Below are 24,212 nucleotides of genomic sequence, written 5' to 3'. Positions count from 1 at the left end.
AATGAAGGTAAGGAGTCAGGTATGAATCTTAAGTTCGATTGCGTTAAATCCTTCGTTGAAACAAATACTTTTTGTGATTTTAGCGCTAAACATGGACTTGACTCTGAGATAGTAGCTTCATTATGTGAATCTTTTGCTGCTCATATTAATCTCCCTAAAGAGAAGTGGGTTAAATATCATCCTCCCATAGAAGTCAATGTAGTAAAACCCAATCCAGTTGAAGAGGAAGTCATTGCCTATAATGATCCTATTGTTCCTAGTGCTTACATCGAGAAACCACCTTTCCGTGTTAGAATAAAGGATCATGCTAAAGCTTCAACTGTGATACGTAAGGGCTACATCAGAACACCTACACCCCCTGAGCAAATTAGAGTTGAACCTAGCATTGCTATTATTAAAGATCTCTTGTCCGATAATGTTGATGGGCATGTTATTCACTTCTGTGAAGATGCTGCTAGAATTGCTAAACCTCATGCTAGAGACAAACACAAACCTGTTGTTGGCATGCATGTTGTCTCTGTTAAGATAGGAGATCATTGTTATCATGGTTTGTGTGATGTGGGTGCTAGTGTTAGTGCAATACCTCAATCTTTATATAATGAAATTAAAGATGAGATTGCACCTGTCGAGATGGAATTTATTGATGTTACTGTCCAACTTGCCAATAGAGATATTATCTGCCCTGTGGGAATTGTTAGAGATGTTGAAGTCTTGCGTGGTAAAACTAAGTATCCTACTGATTTTCTCGTTCTTGCTACCACACAAGACAGCTTTTGTCCCATCATATTTGGTAGACCTTTACTCAATACAGTTAATTCTCATATTGATTGTGAGAAACAAACTGTCACTGTTGGCTTTGAAGGTGTGTCACATGAGTTCAATTTCTCCAAGTTTGGTGGACAACCTCATGAAAAAGAATTGTCTAGTAAGGATGAAATCATTGCTCTAGCTTCTATTGTTGTGCCTCCTACTGATCCTTTAGAGCAATACTTGCTTGAACATGAAAATGATATGCATATGGATGAAAGGAATGAGATAGATAGAGTTATCTTTGAACAACATCCTATCCTCAAGAATAATTTGCCTGTTGAATTACTTGGAGATCCACCTCCACCAAAGGGTGATCCTGCGTTTGATCTTAAACAATTACCTGATACTCTTAAGTATGCTTATCTTGATGAAAAAGGGATATATCCTGTTATTATCAGTGCTGGCCTTTCAGAACATGAAGAAAAGAAATTATTGAAAACTCTGAGGAAGCACCGTGCTGCTATTGGATATACTCTTGATGATCTTAAGGGCATTAGTCCCACTCTATGCCAGCATAAAATTAAAACTCATCCTGATTCCAAACCAGTTGTCAATCATCAACGAAGATTAAATCCTAAGATGAAAGAGGTGGTAAGAAAAGAAATACTAAAGCTCCTGGAAGCAGGTATTATCTATCCTGTTGCTCATAGTGATTGGGTAAGTCCGGTGCATTGTGTCCCTAAGAAGGGAGGTATCACTGTTGTCCCTAATGACAAAGATGAATTGATCCCACAGAGAATTGTTACTGGCTATTGGACGGTAATTGATTTTAGGAAATTAAATAAAGCCACTAGGAAAGATCATTACCCTTTGCCTTTTATTGACCAAATGCTAGAAAGATTGTCTAAACACACACAATTTTGCTTTCTAGATGGTTATTCTGGTTTCTCCCAAATACTAGTTGTACAATCTGATCAGGAGAAAACCACTTTTACCTGCCCTTTCGGTACCTTTGCTTATAGATGTATGCCTTTTGGTTTGTGCAATGCACCTGCTAGATTTCAAAGATGTATGATGGCTATATTCTCTGACTTTTGTGAAAAGATTATTGAGGTTTTCATGGATGATTTCTCCGTTTATGGATCTTCTTTTGATGATTGCTTGAGCAACCTTGATCGAGTTTTGCAGAGATGTAAATATATTAGTCTTGTCTTGAATTGGGAGAAGTGCCACTTTATGGTTAATGAAGGCATCATCTTAGGACATAAAATTTCTGAAAGAGGTATTGAAGTCGATAAGGCTAAAGTTGATGCGATCGAGAAAATGCCATGCCCTTTAGACATTAAAGGTACAAGAAGTTTCCTTGGTCATGCTAGTTTCTATAGAAGGTTCATTAAGGACTTCTCTAAGATTTCTAGGCCTCTTACCAATCTCTTGCAAAAAGATATTCCTTTTGTTTTTGACGATGATTGTGAAGAAGCATTTGAAATACTTAAGAAGGCCTTGATAACTGCACCTATTGTTCAACCACCTGATTGGAACCTACCTTTTGAAATTATGTGTGATGCTAGTGATTATGCTGTTGGTGCTACTCTAGGACAATGATTTGATAAGAAATTGAATGTTATTCATTATGCTAGTAAAACTCCAGACAGTGCCCAAAGAAACTATGCTACTACTGAAAAAGAATTTTTAGCAGTCGTGTTTGCATGTGATAAGTTCAGATCCTATATTGTTGATTCCAAGGTTACTATTCACACTTATCATGCTGTTATTAAGTATCTCATGGAAAAGAAAGATGCTAAACCTAGACTTATTAGATGGGTTCTCTTGCTACAAGAATTTGATCTGCATGTTGTTGATAGGAAGGGTGCTGAGAACCCCATAGCAGATAACTTGTCTAGGTTGGAGAATGTTCTTGATGACCCACAACCTATTGATGATAGCTTTCCTGATGAACATTTGAATGTCATCAATGCCTCACGTAGTACACCCTGGTATGCTAATTATCCAAATTATATTGTTTCTAAATATATACCACCTAGTTTCACATACCAACAAAAGAAGAAATTCTTCTTCGATTTGAGACATTACTTTTGGGATGATCCTCACATTTATAAAGAAGGAGTAGATGGTGTTATTAGACGTTGTGTACCTGAGCATGAACAGGGACAGATCCTACAGAAGTGTCACTCCGAGGCTTACGGAGGACACCATGCGGGAGATAGAACTGCACACAAGGTATTGCAATCTGGTTTCTATTGGCCTACTCTCTTCAAGGATGCCCGTAAGTTTGTCTTGTCTTGTGATGAATGTCAAAGAATAGGTTATATCAGTAAACGTCAGGAAATGCCTATGAATTATTCACTTGTTATTGAACCATTTGATGTTTGGGGTTTTGATTATATGGGACCTTTTCCAAAGTCCAACGGGTATACTCATATTCTAGTTGTTGTTGATTACGTTACTAAGTGGGTAGAAGCTATCCCAACTAGTAGTGATGATCATAACACCTCTATTGGGATGCTTAAAGAAGTTATTTTCCCTAGATTTGGAGTCCCTAGATATTTAATGACTGATGGTGGTTCACATTTTATGCATGGTGCTTTCCGTAAGACGCTTGCTAAGTATGATGTCAACCATAGAATTGCATCTCCTTATCATCGTCAGTCGAGTGGTCAAGTAGAGCTGAGTAATACAGAAATTAAACTAATTCTGCAAAAGACTGTTAATAGGTCTAGAAAGAATTGGTCTAAGAAACTTGATGATGCACTGTGGGTTTATAGAATTGCTTATAAGAATCCCATGGGCATGTCTCCGTATAAAATGGTATACGGTAAAGCATGTCATTTACCTCTTGAGCTAGAGCATAAGGCTTATTGGGCAATCAAAGAGCTTAACTTTGATTTTAAACTTGCTGGAGAGAAGAGGTTATTTGATATTTGCTCACTTGATGAATGGAGAACTCAGGCATATGAAAATGCCAAGTTGTTTAAAGAGAAAGTTAAGAGGTGGCATGATAAAAGGATACAGAAACGTGAGTTCAATGTAGGTGACTATGTCTTCCTATATAATTCTCGTTTAAGATTTTTTGCAGGCAAGCTTCTCTCTAAATAGGAAGGTCCTTACATTGTCGAAGAAGTGTATCGTTCCGGTGCCATCAAAATCAACAACACGGAAGGGAATTTTTCGAGAGTTGTAAATGGGCAAAGAATCAAGCATTATATCTCAGGTACTCCCATAAATGTTGAAAGCAATATTATTAATACCATAACTCCGGAGGAGTACATAAGGGATATTTACGAGCCTGTTTGAGACTCCAAAAACGAAGAGGTATGTGATGCGGTAAGTAAACCGACTCCGCAACTTTTCCAATAGCAATTTTTCTCCGTTTTGGAATATTTAGAAAAATAGAAAAATTTAAAGTAGTCCGGAAAGCGCACGAGGAGGCGAAAAGCCTGCCAGGAGCGCCCTACCCCCCTGGGCACGCCTGGGGGGCTTGTGAGCACCTCGTGTGTCTCCCGGACACCGTTTTCTTGTGGAACACTCCTTTTCGTCGGTAAAAATTCATTATATATTCTCCTGAAAGGTCTGACCCTCGTATCATGCAATTATCCTTTGTTTTTCGTTTCGAGCCTGTTTCTGCCGTAGATTCAGGGCAAGGATGTCGTCTCAGGAATTTGTCGGGGAAAACGATTTCCCTCAAGTCTATGAAGAAGTAAATGCTGATCTCAAAAGAATGGAGGTCATGGAGGCCAAGGAAGGGCTGCTCGAAGAAACTAAGGGCAAAACTAAGGAGGAGAATCTGGCGTCGGACGAAGGGCAATCTGTTCTCAACAAGGAAGAAGCTGAGGAAGAGGATTTTCTTCAACCCTACCTCCACCTACTATCTCCATCCTTGATCGAACTCTTGAGGTTAAGTGAAATAACTCGTGTTCACAATACTTATCTCACCCGTGAAGTTATTCTGCTGGAGAAACGAATCACACAGCTCCAAAGTATAAATCAAAGATTGATGGCCCTCTTGGAACTAAATGACAGGATTCCTCCAACACCATCACCCCCGAAGGAAGACAATTAAGCACGTGGCATGTCATTACGATCTACGATAGCGTTTCTACTAGCAACCAAATTCATCAACTCGTCCATCTTAGCACTAAGCGAGTTAATCTCGTCTATAGCGTGTACCTTTTTGCTAGCAGGTGACCTTTCAGTGTGCCACTGAGAGTAGTTGGTCATGATATTGTCTAGGAGTTTTGTAGCGTCTCCTAACGTGATTTCCATGAACGTTCCACCTGAGGCGGAGTCCAAGATATTGCGGGAAGCGAAATTCAAGCCAGCGTAAAGGATTTGTATAATCATCCACAAACTTAAGCCATGAGCGGGACAATTTCTAATCATAAGCTTCATCCTCTCCTAAGATTGTGCAACGTGTTCATGATCAAGTTGCTTGAAATTCATGATATCGTTACGTAAGGAGATGATCTTAGCCGGCGGAAAATAGTTGGATATGTAAGCATCTTTGCACTTATCCCAAGAATCGATACTATTTTTAGGAAAAGAAGAAAACCAAGTTTTTGCGCGATCTCGCAACGAGAAAGGAAAAAGTTTCAACTTAATCACGTCATTATCCACATCTCTTTTCTTTTGCATATCACAAAGCTCAATGAAGGTATTGAGATGGGATGCGGCATCTTCACTAGGAAGGCCAGAGAAATTTTCTTTCATAACTAGATTCAGCAGAGCTGCGTTGATTTCATACGATTCCGCACTAGTGGCGGGAGCAATCAGAGTACTAATAAAATCATTATTATTAATGCTCGAGAAGTCGCAAAGTTTGGTGTTTTCAGCCATGATGACTTCAACAAACAAACAAGAACACAAGCAAGCAAGAAAACTAGCAAAGGAAAACGGCAAGGGCAAAACAAAACGGCAAAGGAAAAAGGCAAATGTGAAGTGGGGGAGAGGAAAACGAGAGGCAACTGGCTAAAAAGTAAATGCATGAGATGAGTTTGTGAGACCTACTTGGATAGATCTCTCCTCCCCGGCAACGGCGCCAGAAATACTTCTGCTACTACAACAAAATACCTTCCAACGGCGCCAGAAACACGTGCTGACGGGAGACTGTTCTTGTCTTGATTCTCCTCAGCAACGACACCAGGAATCCTTCTGCTACAGCTACGCCTTTAGGTGTTGGGGAACGTCGCATGGGAAACAAAAATTTTCCTACGCGCACGAAGTACTATCATGGTGATGTCCATCTACGAGAGGGGATGAGTGATCTACGTACCCTTGTAGACCGTACAGCGGAAGCGTTAGTGAACGCGGTTGATGTAGTGGAACGTCCTCACATCCCTCGATCCGCCCCGCGAACAATCCCGCGATCAGTCCCACGATCTAGTACCGAACGGACGGCACCTCCGCGTTCAGCACACGTATAGCTCGACGATGATCTCGGCTTTCTTCATCCAGCAAGAGAGATGGAGAGGTAGAATAGTTCTCCGGCAGCGTGACGGCGCTCCGGAGGTTGGTGATGATCTCTAGAGGAAAAACCGTGGAGGTATGTGGTCGGGCTGCCGTGGAAAAGTCGTCTCAAATCAGCCCTAAAACCTCCGTATATATAGGTGGGAGGGAGGGGACCTTGCCTTGGGGCTCAAGGAGCCCCAAGGGGGTCGGCCGAGCCAAAGGGGAAGGTCTCCCCACCCAAACCGAGTTGGACTTGGTTTGGTGGGTGGGAGTCCTTCCTTCCCTTCCCACCTCCTTTTTTTTCTTCTTTCTCTTTGATTTTTCTTTCTTAGGCGCATAGGGCCCCTTTGGGCTGTCCCACCAGACCACTAAGTGCTGGTGCGCCGCCCTCATGGCCTATGGGCTTCTCCGGGGTGGGTTGCCCCCCCGGTGAACTCCCGGAACCCATTCGTCATTCCCGGTACATTCCCGGTAACTCCGAAAACCTTCCGGTAATCAAATGAGGTCATCCTATATATCAATCTTCGTTTCCGGACCATTCCGGAAACCCTCGTGACGTCCGTGATCTCATCCGGGACTCCGAACAACATTCGGTAACCAACCATATAACTCAAATACGCATAAAACAACGCCGAACCTTAAGTGTGCAGACCCTGCGGGTTCGAGAACTATGTAGACATGACCCGAGAGACTCCTCGGTCAATATCCAATAGCGGGACCTGGATGCCCATATTGGATCCTACATATTCTACGAAGAACTTATCGTTTGAACCTTAGTGCCAAGGATTCATATAATCCCGTATGTCATTCCCTTTGTCCTTCGGTATGTTACTTGTCCGAGATTCGATCGTCAGTATCCGCATACCTATTTCAATCTCGTTTACCGGCAAGTCTCTTTAATCGTTCCGTAATACAAGATCCCGCAACTTACACTAAGTTACTTTGCTTGCAAGGCTTGTGTGTGATGTTGCATTACCGAGTGGGCCCCGAGATACCTCTCCGTCACACGGAGTGACAAATCCCAGTCTTGATCCATACTAACTCAACTAACACCTTCGGAGATACCTGTAGAGCATCTTTATAGTCACCCAGTTACGTTGCGATGTTTGATACACACAAAGTGTTCCTCCGGTGTCAGTGAGTTATATGATCTCATGGTCATAGGAACAAATACTTGACACGCAGAAAACAGTAGCAACAAAATAACACGATCAACATGCTACGTCTATTAGTTTGGGTCTAGTCCATCACGTGTTTCTCCTAATGACGTGATCCAGTTATCAAGTAACAACACCTTGTTCATAATCAGAAGACACTGACTATCTTTGATCAACTGGCTAGCCAACTAGAGGCTTGCTAGGGACAGTGTTTTGTCTATGTATCCACACATGTAAATGAGTCTTCATTCAATACAATTATAGCATGGATCGATTATCTTGATTCAGGAATTATAATAATAACTATGTTTATTATTCCCTCTAGGGCATAATTCCAACAGTCTCCCACTTGCACTAGAGTCAATAATCTAGCCCTCACATCATCCTGCGACTTACATTGTAATAAATCTAACACCCATACAGTTCTGGTGTTGATCATGCTTTGGCCATGGAAGAGGTTTAGTCAGCGGGTCTGCTACATTCAGATCCGTGTGCACCTTGCATATATTTACGTCCTCCCCTTCGACGTAGTCGCGGATGAGGTTGAAGCGTCGTTTGATGTGTCTGGACTTCTTGTGAAACCGTGATTCCTTTGCTAAGGCAATGGCACCCGTGTTGTCACAGAACAAGGTTATTGGATTCAGTGCGCTTGGCACCACTCCAAGATCCGTCATGAATTGCTTCATCCAGACACCCTCCTTAGCTGCCTCCGAGGCAGCCATGTACTCCGCTTCACATGTAGAATCTGCTACGGCGCTCTGCTTGGAACTGCACCAGCTTACCGCACCCCCATTAAGAATAAATACGTATCCGGTTTGTGACTTAGAGTCGTCCGGATCTGTGTCAAAGCTTGCATCGACGTAACCTTTTACAGCGAGCTCTTCGTCACCTCCATATACGAGAAACATCTCCTTAGTCCTTTTCAGTTACTTCAGGATATTCTTGACCGCTGTCCAGTGATCCACTCCTGGATTACTCTGGAACCTACCTGCCATACTTATGGCCAGGCTAACATCCGGTCTAGTGCACAGCATTGCATACATGATAGAACCTATGGCTGAAGCATAGGGGACGGAGCGCATATGCTCTCTACCTTCATCAGTTGCTGAGTCTTACTCAATGCCATACCTTGTAAAACTGGCAAGAACCCTTTCTTGGACTGTTCCATTTTGAACCTCTTCAAAACTTTATCAAGGTATGTGCTTTGTGAAAGTCCTATCAGGCGTTTTGATCTATCCCTGTAGATCTTAATGCCTAGAATGTAAGCAGCTTCTCCTAGGTCCTTCATAGAGAAACTTTTATTCAAGTAATCCTTTATGCTCTCCAAAAACTCTACGTTGTTTCCAATCAGCAATATGTCATCCACATATAATATTAGAAACGCCACAGAGCTCCCACTCACTTTCTTGTAAATACAAGATTCTCCAACCACTTGTATAAACCCAAATGCTTTGATCACCTCATCAAAGCGTTTGTTCCAACTCCGAGATGCTTGCACCAGTCCATAAATGGATCGCTGGAGTTTGCACACCTTGTTAGCATTCTTAGGATCGACAAAACCTTCGGGTTGCATCATATACAACTCTTCCTTAAGGAAACCGTTAAGGAACGCCGTTTTGACATCCATCTGCCAGATTTCATAATCGAAAAATGCAGCTATTGCTAACATGATTCTGACGGATTTAAGCATCGCTACGGGTGAGAATGTCTCATCGTAGTCAACTCCTTGAACTTGTGAAAAACCCTTTGCCACAAGTCGAGCTTTATTAACGGTCACATTTCCGTCAGCGTTCGTCTTCCTCTTAAAGATCCATTTGTTCTGAATAGCCTTGCGGCCCTCAGGCAGTACTTCCAAAGTCCACACTTTGTTCTCATACATGGATCCTATCTCGGACTTCATGGCTTCTAGCCATTTGTTGGAATCTGGGCCCACCATTGCTTCTTCATAATTTGCAGGTTCATTGTTGTCTAACAACATGATCGATAAGACGGGATTGCCGTACCACTCTGGAGCAGCACGTGGTCTCGTCGACCTGCGTGGTTCGACATAAACTTGAACCGGAGTTTCATGATCATCATCATTAACTTCCTCCTCAACTGGTGTCGCAACGACAGAGGTTTCCCCTAGTCCTGCGCCACCATCCAGAGGGATGAGAGGTTCGACAACCTCGTCAAGTTCTATCTTCCTCCCACTCAATTCTCTCGAGAGAAACTCCTTCTCGAGAAAAGCTCCGTTTTTAGCAACAAATACTTTGCCCTCGGATTTGAGATAGAAGGTGTACCCAACTGTCTCTTTTGGGTAACCTATGAAGACGCACTTTTCCGCTTTGGGTTCCAGCTTTTCAGGCTGAAGCTTTTTGACATAAGCATCACATCCCCAAACTTTAAGAAACGACAACTTTGGCCTTTTGCCATACCACAGTTCGTATGGTGTCGTCTCAACGGATTTTGATGGTGCCCTATTTAAAGTGAATGCAGCTGTTTCTAATGCATAACCCCAAAATGATAACGACAAATCGGTAAGAGACATCATAGATCGCACCATCTCCAATAAAGTACGATTACGACGTTCAGACACACCATTACGCTGTGGTGTTCGAGGCGGTGTCAACTGTGAAACAATTCCACATTGTCTTAAGTGAGCACCAAACTCGAAACTCAGATATTCACCCCCACGATCAGACCGTAGGAACTTGATCTTCTTGTTACGATGATTTTCCACTTCACTCTGAAATTGCTTGAACTTTTCAAATGTTTCAGACTTGTGCTTCATCAAGTAGAGATAACCATATCTACTCAAATCGTCAGTGAAGGTGAGAAAATAACGATATCCGCTGCGTGCCTCTACGCTCATCGGACCACACACATCGGTGTGTATGATTTCCAACAAGTCACTTGAACGCTCCATTGTTCCGGAGAACGGAGTCTTAGTCATCTTGCCCATGAGGCATGGTTCGCACGTGTCAAGTGAATCAAAGTCAAGTGACTCCAAAAGTCCATCAGCATGGAGTTTCTTCATGCGCTTTACACCAATATGACCTAAGCGGCAGTGCCACAAAAATATGGCGCTATCATTGTTAACTCTAACCCTTTTGGTCTCAATGTTATGTATGTGTGTATCGCTAGCAAGATTCAATATGAACAATCCTCTCACATTGGGTGCATGACCATAAAAGATGTTACTCATAGAAATAGAACAACCATTATTCTCTCACTTAAAAGAGTAACCGTCTCGCAATAAACAAGATCCAGATATAATGTTCATGCTCAATGCAGGCACTAAATAACAATGTTTCAAGTTCATCACTAATCCTGATGGTAACTGAAGTGACACTGTGCTGACGGTGATTGCATCAACCTTGGAACCATTTCCTATGCGCATCGTCACTTCATCTTTCGCCAGCCTTCGTCTATTCCGCAGTTCCTGTTTCGAGTTGCAAATATGAGCAACAGAACCAGTATCGAATACCCAGGCACTACTACGAGAGCCGGTTAAGTACACATCAATAACATGTATATCAAATATACCTAATTTTTCTTTGGCCGCCTTCTTATCTGCCAGATACTTGGGGCAATTGCGCTTCCAGTGACCCATACCCTTGCAATAGTAACACTCTGTTTCAGGTTTAGGTCCAGCTTTCGGTTTCTTTGTCGGATTGGCAACAGGCTTGCCGCTCTTCTTTGAATTACCCTTCTTGCCTTTGCCGTTTCTCTTGAAACTAGTGGTCTTATTCACCATCAACACTTGATGCTCTTTACGGAGTTCAGACTCTGCGACTTTCAGCATCGCAAACAACTCGCCGGGTGACTTGTTCATCCCTTGCATGTTGTAGTTCAACACAAAGCCTTTATAGCTTGGCGGCAGTGATTGAAGGATTCTGTCAGTGATAGCTTCTTGCGGGAGTTCAATCGCCAGCTCAGCTAGACGGTTTGAGTACCCAGACATTTTGAGCACATGTTCACTGACAGATGAGTTCTCCTCCATCTTGCAAGCATAGAATTTATCGGAGGTCTCATACCTCTCGATCCGGGCGTTCTTCTGAAAGATAAACTTCAACTCCTGGAACATCTCAAATGCTCCATGACGCTCAAAGCGACGTTGAAGTCCCGGTTCTAAGCCATACAAGACTGCACATTGAACTACTGAGTAGTCCTGCTTACGTGCTAACCAAGCGTTCTTAACATCCTGATCAACCGTAGCGGGTGGTTCATCTCCTAGCGCAGCATTAAGGACATAATCCTTCTTCCCAGCTTGTAAGATTAGCTTAAGATTATGAGCCCAGTCTACAAAGTTGCTTCCATCATCTTTCAACTTAGCTTTCTCTAGGAACGTATTAAAATTCAGGGTGACTGTCGCGTGAGCCATGATCTACAACACAAATATATTCAAAGTGGACTTAGACTATGTTCAAGATAATTAGAGTTTAACTTAATCAAATTATTCGCTAAACTCCAACTCAAAAAGTACATCTCTCTAGTCATTTGAGTGGTTCATGATCCACTTACACTAGCTCAAGTCCGATCATCACGTGAGTTGAGTATAGTTTCAGTGGTAAGCATCCCTATGCTAATCATATCATCTATATGATTCATGATCGACCTTTCGGTCTCATGTGTTCCGAGGCCATGTCTGCACATGCTAGGCTCGTCAAGCTTAACCCAAGTGTTCCGCGTGCGCAACTGTTTTGCACCCGTTGTATGTGAACGTTGAGTCTATCACACCCGATCATCACGTGGTGTCTCGAAACGACGAACTGTAGCAACGGTGCACAGTCGGGGAGAACACAATTTCGTCTTGAAATTTTAGTGAGAGATCACCTCATAATGCTACCGTCGTTCTAAGCAAAATAAGGTGCATAAAAGGATTATCATCACATGCAATTCATAAGTGACATGATATGGCCATCATCACGTGCTTCTTGATCTCCATCACCAAAGCACCAGCACGATCTTCTTGTCACCGGCGCCACACCATGATCTCCATCAACGTGTTGCCATCGGGGTTGTCATGCTACTCATGCTATTACTACTAAAGCTACATCCTAGCAAAATAGTAAACGCATCTGCAAGCACAAACATTAGTATAAAGACAACCCTATGGCTCCTGCCGGTTGCCGTACCATCGACGTGCAAGTCGATATTATCTATTACAACATGATCATCTCATACATCCAATATATCACATCACATTGTTGGCCATATCACATCACAAGCATACCCTGCAAAAATAAGTTAGACGTCCTCTAATTTTGTTGTTGCATGTTTTACGTGGTGACCACGGGTATCTAGTAGGATTGCATCTTACTTACGCAAACACCACAACGGAGATATATGAGTTGCTATTTAACCTCATCCAACGACCTCCTCGGTCAAATCCGATTCAACTAAAGTTGGAGAAACCGACACTTGCCAGTCATCTTTGAGCAACGGGGTTACTCGTAGCGATGAAACCAGTCTCTCGTAAGCGTACGAGTAATGTCGGTCCAAGCCGCTTCAATCCAACAATACCGCGGAATCAAGAAAAGACTAAGGAGGGCAGCAAAACGCACATCACCGCCCACAAAAACTTTTGTGTTCTACTCGAGAAGACATCTACGCATGAACCTAGCTCATGATGCCACTGTTGGGGAGCGTCGCATGGGAAACAAAAAATTTCCTACGCGCACGAAGACCTATCATGGTGATGTCCATCTACGAGAGGGGATGAGTGATCTACGTACCCTTGTAGACCGTACAGCAGAAGCGTTAGTGAACGCGGTTGATGTAGTGGAACGTCCTCACGTCCCTCGATCCGCCCCGCGATCAGTCCCACGATCTAGTACCGAACGGACGGCACCTCCGCGTTCAGCACACGTACAACTCGACGATGATCTCGGCCTTCTTGATCCAGCAAGAGAGACGGAGAGGTAGAAAAGTTCTCCGGCAGCGTGACGGCGCTCCGGAGGTTGGTGATGATCTCGTCTCAGCAGGGCTCCGCCCGAGCTCCTTAGAAACGCGATCTAGAGGAAAAACCGTGGAGGTATGTGGTCGGGCTGCCGTGGAAAAGTCGTCTCAAATCAGCCCTAAAACCTCCGTATATATAGGTGGGAGGGAGGGGACCTTGCCTTGGGGCTCAAGGAGCCCCAAGGGGGTCGGCCGAGCCAAGGGGGAAGGTCTCCCCCCCACAAACCGAGTTGGACTTGGTTTGGTGGGTGGGAGTCCTTCCTTCCCTTCCCACCTCCTTTTTTTTCTTCTTTCTCTTTGATTTTTCTTTCTTAGGCGCATAGGGCCCCTGTGGGCTGTCCCACCAGCCCACTAAGGGCTGGTGCGCCACCCTCATCGCCACCCTCATGGCCTATGGGCTTCTCCGGGGTGGGTTGCCCCCCCCCCGGTGAACTATCGGAACCCATTCGTCATTCCCGGTACATTCCCGGTAACTCCGAAAACCTTCCGGTAATCAAATGAGGTCATCCTATATATCAATCTTCGTCTCCGGACCATTCCGTAAACCCTCATGACGTCCGTGATCTCATCCGGGACTCCGAACAACATTCGGTAACCAACCATATAACTCAAATACGCATAAAACAACGCCGAACCTTAAGTGTGCAGACCCTGCGGGTTCGAGAACTATGTAGACATGACCCGAGAGACTCCTCGGTCAATATCCAATAGCGGGACCTGGATGCTCATATTGGATCCTACATATTCTACGAAGAACTTATCGTTTGAACCTCAGTGCCAAGGATTCATATAATCCCGTATGTCATTCCCTTTGTCCTTCGATATGTTACTTGTCCGAGATTCGATCGTCAGTATCCGCATACCTATTTCAATCTCGTTTACCGGCAAGTCTCTTTACTCGTTCCATAATACAAGATCCCGCAACTTACACTAAGTTACTTTGCTTGCAAGGCTTGTGTGTGATGTTGCATTACCGAGTGGGCCCCGAGATACCTCTCCGTCACACGGAGTGACAAATCCCAGTCTTGATCCATACTAACTCAACTAACACCTTCGGAGATACCTGTAGAGCATCTTTATAGTCACCCAGTTACGTTGCGACGTTTGATACACACAAAGTATTCCTCTGGTGTCAGTGAGTTATATGATCTCATGGTCATAGGAACAAATACTTGACACACAGAAAACGGTAGCAACAAAATAACACGAGCAACATGCTACGTCTATTAGTTTGGGTCTAGTGCATCACGTGATTCTCTTAATGACGTGATCCAGTTATCAAGCAACAACACCTTGTTCATAATCAGAAGACACTGACTATCTTTGATCAACTGGCTAGCCAACTAGAGGCTTGCTAGGGATAGTGTTTTGTCTATGTATCCACACATGTAAATGAGTCTTCATTCAATACAATTATAGCATGGATAATAAACGATTATCTTGATACAGGAATTATAATAATAACTATATTTATTATTGCCTCGAGGGCATAATTCCAACATTAGGGGCTTCCTAAGCAAATATGCAAAGAATTTCCCTGTGGCCTTGGAGCCTTTAGTTGGTGTTCCCTCGAAGCGGAAAGGGTGATGTAGCGCAGCGGTGGTAAGTATTTCCCTGAGTTTTGAGAACCAAGGTATCGATCCAGTGAAGGAGTATCACAAGTGCCTCCACAAACACAAAGAACCTGCTCCCAACGCTATGAAGGGGTTGTCAATCCCTTATAGATTGTTCGCAAAGTGAGAACTGAAAGTAACAAAGTAACAAAGCAAAGTAAAAGCGGAGGAGTAAACGATAGATGTGAATAGACCCGGGGGCCGTAGTGTTTACTAGTGGCTTCTCTCATGAAAGCAAGTAGACGGTGGGTGAACAAATTACTGTCGAGCAATTGATAGAACGGCGCAAAGTCGTGACGTCATCTATAGCAATGATTATATCCATAGGCATCACGTCCAAAACAAGTAAACCGATACTTTCTGCATCTACTACTATTACTCCACACGTCGACCGCTATCCAGCATGCATCTAGTGTATTAAGTCCAAAAGAACAGAGTAACGCCTTAAGCAAGATGACATGATGTAGATGGACAATCTCATATCAACGACAGAGCCCACCTTGTTACCCTTGATGGCAACTACTCAATGTGTGCCTTGCTGCCCCTACTGTCAGTGGGAAAGGTCACCACACAGTAAGAACCCAAAACCAAGCACTTCTCCCATTGCAAGAATCATAGATCTAGTTGGCCAAACAAAACCCAAGACTCGGAGAGACTTACAAGGATATCAAATCATGCATATAAGAAATCAGCAAAGACTCAAATATATATCATAGATAATCTGACCACAAATCCACAATTCATCAGATCTCGACAAACACACCGCCAAAGAAGATTACATCGTATAGATCTCCAGGAAGATCATGGAGAACTTTGTATTGAAGATCCAAGAGAGAGAAGAAGCCATCTAGCTACTAACTACGGACCCGTAGGTCTGAAGTGAACTACTCACGAGTCATTGGAGGGGAGATGATGATGATGAAGGAGCCCTTCAACTCCAAAGTCCCCTTCGGCATGGTGTCGGGAAGGGTCTCCAGATGAGATCTCGCGGAAACGGAAGCTTGTGTCGGCGGAAAAGTATTTTCGAGGCTCCCCTTATTTTTTATGATTTTTAGGGAATATATAGGCGCAAGATCTAGGTCAGGGGGCACTAGGGAGGCCACAAGCCTGCCCACCGCCGCCTCCCCCTGGTGGCGGAGTGGGGGCTTGTGGGCTCCCTGTAGCCCTCCTGGCTTGGCCCACAGGCCACCTGATCTTATTCTGTTCAGGAAAAAATCATTTCGGGGATTTTATTCCGTTTGGACTCCGTTCCAAAATAAGATCTGAAAAGAGCCAAAAACACAGAAAAAACAGGAACTGTCACTTGGCACTGAATTAATAAGTTAGTCCCAAAAAAGATATAAAAGGTACATAAAACATCCAAAGATGACAAGATAATAGCATGAAACCATCAAAAATTATATAGACGTTTGAGACGTATCAAGCATCCCCAAGTTTAACTCCTGCTCGTCCTCGAGTAGGGAAGTGATAAAGAATGAATTTTTGATGCTTTCATGCTACCTAGCAGAGATGTCCTTTGTAACTCCTCTTATGTGACGTGAATGTTCAGATCCATTAGATTCAAAACAATAGTTTTTTATTGACGTGGAGACAATAATAATTCAAGTAAACTAGCAAGGTAATCATGAACTTTCAAAATAACAAGGCCAAAAGAAAGTTATCCCTACAAAAGCATATAGTCTGGCTATGCTCTATCATCATTGCACAACGAATTTAAATCATGCACAACCCCGGTATTGGCCAAGTAATTGTTTCACACCTTTACTTTCTCAAACCTTTTCAACTCTCACGCAATACATGAGCGTGAGCCATGGTTATAGCACTATAGATGGTGTGGAGTATGGTGGAGGTTGCAAGACAAAAAAGGAGAAGATAGTCACATTAACTAGGCATATCAATGAGCTGTGGAGATGCTCATCAATAGATATCAATGTGAATGAGTAGGGATAGCCATACAAATGATGCACTAGAGCTAAGAGTAAGTGAAAGCTCTGAAAGAAAACTAGTGGGTGTGCATCCAACTTGCTTGCTCACGAAGACCTAAGGAAATTTTGAGGAAGCCTATCATTGGAATATACAAGCCAAGTTATATAATGAAAATTTCCCACTAGCTATATGGTGGTGACAAAAATAGAGACTCTCAATCATGAAGATCATGGTGCTTAATATGCACAAGTGTGGAAAAGTGGTAGCATTGTCCCTTCTCTCTTTTTCTCTCATTTTTTTGGTGGGCTCTTTGGCCTCTTTTATTTCCACACATGGGACAATGCTCCATTAATGGTGATCATCACACTTTCAACTCAAAACTTAGAGCAACGATGACTCTATATGGAATGCCTTCGGTAGTGTACCGTGACAATGATCTAGCATGGCATAGACATTAATGGAAACATCATGCTAGCTATCTTACGATCATGCAATGGCAATGTAGATGTGGTGGCACATGTCATGGTCGTAGTTGCATGGCAATATATCTTGGAATGACTTTGAAAAAGCCATAGTAGGTAGGTATGGTGGCTGTTATGAGGGACGCTATTGGTGGGTTTTGTGCACCGGCGAAAGTTGCACGGCACTAAGAAGATAGTGATGGTGGAAGGTGAAAGTGCATCTAAACCATGGACTCAACATTAGTCATGAAGAACTCATATACTTGTTGCAAAAGTTTTATTAGTAATCGAAACAAAGCATTCAATGCATACTCCTAGGGGAAGGGTTGGTAGGTATAAACCATCGCGCGATCCCGACCGCCACGCAAAGGATGACAATCAATAGACTAATCATGCTCAGATTTCATCACATAGCGGTTCACCATACGTGCATGCTACGGGAATCACTAACTTCAACACAAGTATTTCTAGATCCACAACACCTTACTAGCAAAACTTCAATATTACCATAACCACAACTCAAAACTAATTGAGATGAATCAAACTTCTCTAACTATTCAATGCACATGAAGGTGGAAGTTTTCGTATCCCTTTGGATAACTACCCCTTTTTAGACTACTTTCAAAGCATAGATCAACTACCAAGCCACGCACCACTATGCTCTAAAAGATATAAGTGAAGCACATAGAGCAAAAGTATCTAGCTCAAAAGATATAAGTGAAGCACATGTGAGCTGAATTTTCTACCAAAAGATATAAGTGAAGCTCGACAAAATCACGGTGAGTGCATGTCTCTCTCTAGGTGTGCAGCAAGGATGATTGTGACACAAAAAAAATAAAAGACTCCTTCGATACAAGACGCTCCAAGCAAAAACACATAACATGTGGTGAATAAAAATGTAGCCCCAAGTAACGTTACCGATGGATTGAAGACGAGAGAGGGGATGCCTTCCCGGGGCATCCCCAAGCTCAGGCTTTTACGACATCCTTGAATCTCTTGGGGTGCCTTGGGCATCCCCAAGCTTGAGCTCTTGCCACTCTTTATCTCTTTGTCCATAAGAACTTCACCCAAAACTTGAAAACTTCACAACACGAAACTTAAACAGAAACTCGTGATAACAATTAGTATCAGAAAGCAAACCACCACTTCCTTAGGTACTGTAGCAAACTTAAATTCTACTTATGCTGATGTTGGGTTACTGTATTTTCAATCTTCCATGGCTAATACCCCCTGATACTATCCATAGTTTCATCAAAATAAGCAACCAACACAACAAAAACAGAATCTCTTAACAACAGACCAGTCTGTAGCAATCTGTATATTTCGTATAATTCTGGTACTTAAAAAATTCTGAAAAATTACTACAGTCCTAAGAATTTGTGTAGAAATCAGCAGCAAAAAGAATCAACTCAAAATCTCTTACAGAAAAAAGGAAAATTCTTTTCGTGAGCAGAAAGTTTCTGTCTTTTCGAGCATGACCAAACGATCATCCCTAAGACTAATCATAACGGTTTTTCTTGGCACAAACGCAAAAAGAAACACAAAAAACACAATCATAACAGAATTATGAAAGTGTGAAAAACACAAAACAGAAGGAAAAAGGATAGATTCGTTGGGTTGCCTCCCAACAAGCGCTTTTGTTTAACGCCCTTAGCTAGGCAAACGGTCATGGACTCACGTATAGTAATCTTTGGTGCTCAAACCATAAGTAGCCCTCATCATAGATTCATAAGGCAATCTTATTTTCTTTCTAGGAAAGTGCTCCATGCCCTTCTTTAAGGGAAATTGAAATCTAATATTCCCTTCCTTCATATCGATGATAGCACCAATAGTCCTTAGGAAAGGTCTACCAAGAATAATGGGACATGAAGGATTGCAATCTATGTCAAGTACAATGAAATCCACGGGTACATAGTTCTTATTTGCGACAATAAGAACATCACCGATCCTTCCCATGGGTTTCTTGACAGTAGAATCCGCAAGATGCAAATTAAGAGAACACTCTTCAATCTCATGAAAACCAAGAATATCACATAAAGACTTTGGAATTGCGGAAACACTAGCACCCAAATCACACAAAGCATTGCACTCATAGTTTTTGATCTTGATTTTGATAGTAGGTTCCCACTCATCATGAAGTTTTCTAGGTATAGAGACTTCTAGTTCGAGCTTCTCTTCAAGAGATTTCATCATAGCATCTACGATATGCGCGGTAAAGGCTTTTCTTTGGCTATAAGCGTGTGGAGAGTTTGCAATGGATTGCATCAAAGAAATGCATTCAAACAAGGAGCAATTATCATAATTGAATTCCTTGAAATCCAAAGTGGGAGTTTAATTACTACCCAAAATTTTGATTTCTTCTACTCCACTCTCCACACCTTTATCATCAAGATGGGTGGACTCCGAATCATTGGGGCGTTTTTCAACCAAAGTGGATTCATATCCAGCCCCTCCATAAATAGGTTTGACACGCGAAAACAAAGATTCAAGAGGAGACACACCAAGCACTTTAAGATCTTCGTGATTTGCATCACTAGAACGCACCCTTTTAAACCATTCATGCCTAGCGCGAATTTGGGTGGTTCTTTCTTTGCTCTCATTCATGGAGACACGCATAGCTTTCAAAGTTTCATCCAAGTTGACCTTGGGAGGAGCACATCTAACTTTCAAAGCATCAATATCACAAGACATCCTATCAACGCTCTTAACCAAATCGTCAATTTTGAGTAGTTTTTCCTCTATGGACGCATTGAAAATATTTTCAGAGTTGATGAACTCTTTGATATTACTCTCTAAATCAGTGGGTAATTTGTTGTGATTTCCATAAGAGTTCTTGTAGGAATTTCCATAATTGTTAGAGGAGTTACTAGGAAAAGGCCTAGGAACAAAGTTTCCTCTAAAAGCATTGTTGTTGCCAAAATTGTTCCTACCAACAAAATTCACGTCCAAACTAGCGTTGCTACTCTCAATCAAGGAAGATAGTGGCATGTCATTAGGATCTACGGTAGCGTTTCTACTAGCAACCAAATTCATCAACTCGTCCATCTTAGCACTAAGCGAGTTAATCTCTTCTATAGCGTGTACCTTTTTGCTAGCAGGTGACCTTTCAGTGTGCCACTGAGAGTAGTTGGTCATGATATTGTCTAGGAGTTTTGTAGCGTCTCCTAACGTGATTTCCATGAACGTTCCACCTGAGGCGGAGTCCAAGATATTGCGAGAAGCGAAATTCAAGCCAGCGTAAAATATTTGTATAATCATCCACAAACTCAAGCCATGAGCGGGACAATTTCTAATCATAAGCTTCATCCTCTCCCAAGATTGTGCAACGTGTTCATGATCAAGTTGCTTGAAATTCATGATATCGTTACGTAAGGAGATGATCTTAGTTGGCGGAAAATACTTGGATATGTCAGCATCTTTGCACTTATCCCAAGAATCGATACTATTTTTAGGCAAAGAAGAAAACCAAGTTTTTGCGCGATCTCGCAACGAGAAAGGAAAAAGTTTCAACTTAATCACGTCATTATCCACATCTCTTTTCTTTTGCATATCACAAAGCTCAATGAAGGTATTGAGATGGGATGCGGCATCTTCACTAGGAAGGCCAGAGAATTGCTCTTTCATAACAAGATTCAACATAGCTGCATTGATTTCATACGATTCCGCACTAGTGGCGGGAGCAATCGGAGTACTAATAAAATCATTATTATTAGTGCTCGAGAAGTCGCAAAGTTTGGTGTTTTCAGCCATGATGACTTCAACAAACAAACAAGAACACAAGCAAGCAAGAAAACCAGCAAAGGAAAACGGCAAGGGCAAAAGAAAACGGCAAAGGAAAAAGGCAAATGAAAACGACAAATGTGAAGTGGGGGAAAGGAAAACAAGAGGCAACTGGCAAAAAAGTAAATGCACGAGATGAGTTTGTGAGACCTACTTGGATAGATCTCTCCTCCCCGGCAACGGCGCCAGAAATACTTCTCCTACTGCAAAAAAGACCTTCCAACGGCTCCAGAAGCACGTGCTGACGGGAGACTGTTCTTGTCTTGATTCTCCTCAGCAACGGCACCAGGAATCCTTCTGCTACGGTATGCCTTTAGGGACTTCCTAGGCAAATATGCAAAGGATTTACCCGTGGCCTCGGAGCCTTGCGTTGGTGTTCCCTCGAAGCAGAAAGGGTGATGTAGCGCAGCGGTGGTAAGTATTTCCCTCAGTTTTGAGAACCAAGGTATCGATCTAGTGAAGGAGTATCCCAAGTGCCTGCACAAACACAAAGAACCTGCTCCCAACACTATGAAGGGGTTGTCAATCCCTTATAGATTGTTCGCAAAGTGAGAACTGAAAGCAACAAAGCAACAAAGCAAAGTAAAAGCGGAGGTGTAAACGATAGATGTGAATAGACCCCGGGGCCGTAGTGTTTACTAGTGGCTTCTCTCATGAAAGCAAGTAGACGGTGGGTGAACAAATTACTGTCGAGCAATTGATAGAACCGCACAAAGTCGTGACGTCATCTATGGCAATGATTATATCTATAGGCATCACATCCAAAACAAGTAGACCGATACTTTCTGCATCTACTACTATTACTCCACACGTCGACCACTATCCAGCATGCATCTAGTGTATTAAGTCCAAAAGAACAGAGTAACGCCTTAAGCAAGATGACATGATGTAGATGGACAATCTCATATCAACGACAGAGCCCATCTTGTTACCCTTGATGGCAACTACTCAATGTGTGCCTTGCTGCCCCTACTATCACTGGGAAAGGTCACCACATGGTAAGAACCCAAAACCAAGCACTTCTCCCATTGCAAGAATCATAGTTCTAGTTGGCCAAACAAAACCCAAGACTCGGAGAGACTTACAAGTATATCAAATCATGCATATAAGAAATCAGCAAAGACTCAAATATATATCATAGATAATCTGATCACAAATCCACAATTCATCGGATCTCGACAAACACACCGCCAAAGAAGATTACATCGGATAGATCTCCATGAAGATCCTCGAGAACTTTGTATTGAAGATCCAAGAAAGAGAAGAAGCCATCTAGCTACTAACTATGGACCCGTAGGTCTGAAGTGAACTACTCACGAGTCATCGGAGGGGCGATGATGATGATGAAGAAGCCCTTCAACTCCAAAGTCCCCTCCGGTAGGGCGCCGGGAAGGTTCTCCAGATGAGATCTCGCAGAAACGGAAGCTTGCGGCAGCGGAAAAGTATTTTCGAGGCTCCCCTCATTTTTTCTGATTTTTAGGGAATATATAGGAGCAAGATCTAGGTCACGGGGGCGCCAGGGAGGCCACAAGCCTGCCCACCGCCGCCTCCCTCCTGGTGGCGGAGTGGGGGCTTGTGGGCTCCCTGTAGCCCTCCTAGCTTGGCCCACAGGCCCCCTGATCTTCTTCCGTTCGGGAAAAAATCATTTCGGGAATTTTATTCCGTTTGGACTCCGTTCCAAAATCAGACCTGAAAAGAGCCAAAAACACACAAAAAAAACAGGAACTGGCACTTGGCACTGAATTAATAAGTTAGTCCCAAAAAAGATATAAAAGGTACATAAAACATCCAAAGATGACAAGATAACAGCATGAAACCATCAAAAATTATATATACGTTTGAGACGTATCTTGTTCACATATAAATATATCATCTTTGACACCGTCTATGATTGTGAACACTCATTAAACTATTACATGCTAAGAAGTAGATGTTGGACAAGAAAGACAACATAATGAATTATGTTTGCTTGGTTCCAGACCATGTTATATGACTAGAGATCCCTTAGGATGTGACGCTTGCTTCCACCTCATATTAGCCAAAACTTCCGCACTAAGTAGAGATACTACTTGTGCATCCATAAACCCTCAACCCAGTTTTGCCATGAGAGTCCACCATACCTACCTTTGGATTGAATAAGATCCCTCAAGTAAGTTGTCATCGGTGCAAGCAATAAAAATTGCTCCCTAAATTTGTATGATCTATTAGTGTGTGGAAAATAAACTTTGTACGAACCTATGATGAGGAATACATAAAAGTGACAGACTGCATAATAAAGGTCTTTATCACAGGAGGCAATATAAAGTGACATTCCTCCACACTAAGAGATTACACATCCAAACCTCAAAAGCGCATGACAACCTCTGCTTCCCTCTACGAAGGGCCTATCTTGTACCTTTACTTTCTATCTTTAAATGAGTCATGATGATTGACACCAATTCCTTATTTCGCCTTTATCTTGGCTAGCGTCATGTGCTAGGGAAAGGTCTATATTCATATGTCAACTTGGAAGTAAGTATTCATGAATTATTTTTGTTGACATTACCCTTGAGGCAAATAGTTGGGAGGCGAAACTGTAAGCCCCTATCTTTCTCTGTGTCCAACTGAAACTTTGATCTCATGAGTACCACGTGAGTTTTAGCCTTTGTAGAAAACTAAAGGATGATTGAGTATGTGGATTTGCTTTACAAGCTCTTATTTGACTCTTTTCGATGTTATGATAAATTGCAATTGCTTCAATGACTAAAGACTATTGGTTGTTAGTTCTCAATAAGGTTCTTGATCCATACTTTACATTGTGAAGGAGTTGTCACTTTAGCATAAGATATTATATGACGATTTTGTTGTTCTAAATATGATCATGATGCCTGCATGTCCGTATTTTGTTTTGTCGACACCTCTATCTCTAAACTTGTGAGCATATTTATTGAGGACAAGCGAGGTCTAAGCTTGGGGGAGTTGATACGTCCATTTTGCATCATTCTTTCATGTTGATATTTATCGCATTTTGGGCCGTTATTACACATTATGGTACAACACTTATGCCTTTTCTCTCGTATTTTATAAGATTTACATGAAGAGGGAGAATGTCGGTAGCTGGAATTTTGGGTTGAAAA

This window comes from Hordeum vulgare, chromosome 2H, assembly GCF_904849725.1.
Source record: "Hordeum vulgare subsp. vulgare chromosome 2H, MorexV3_pseudomolecules_assembly, whole genome shotgun sequence".
NCBI lineage: Eukaryota > Viridiplantae > Streptophyta > Magnoliopsida > Poales > Poaceae > Hordeum > Hordeum vulgare.
The sequence above is the reverse complement of the archived record's forward strand: the minus strand, read 5'-3'. Positions refer to the sequence as shown.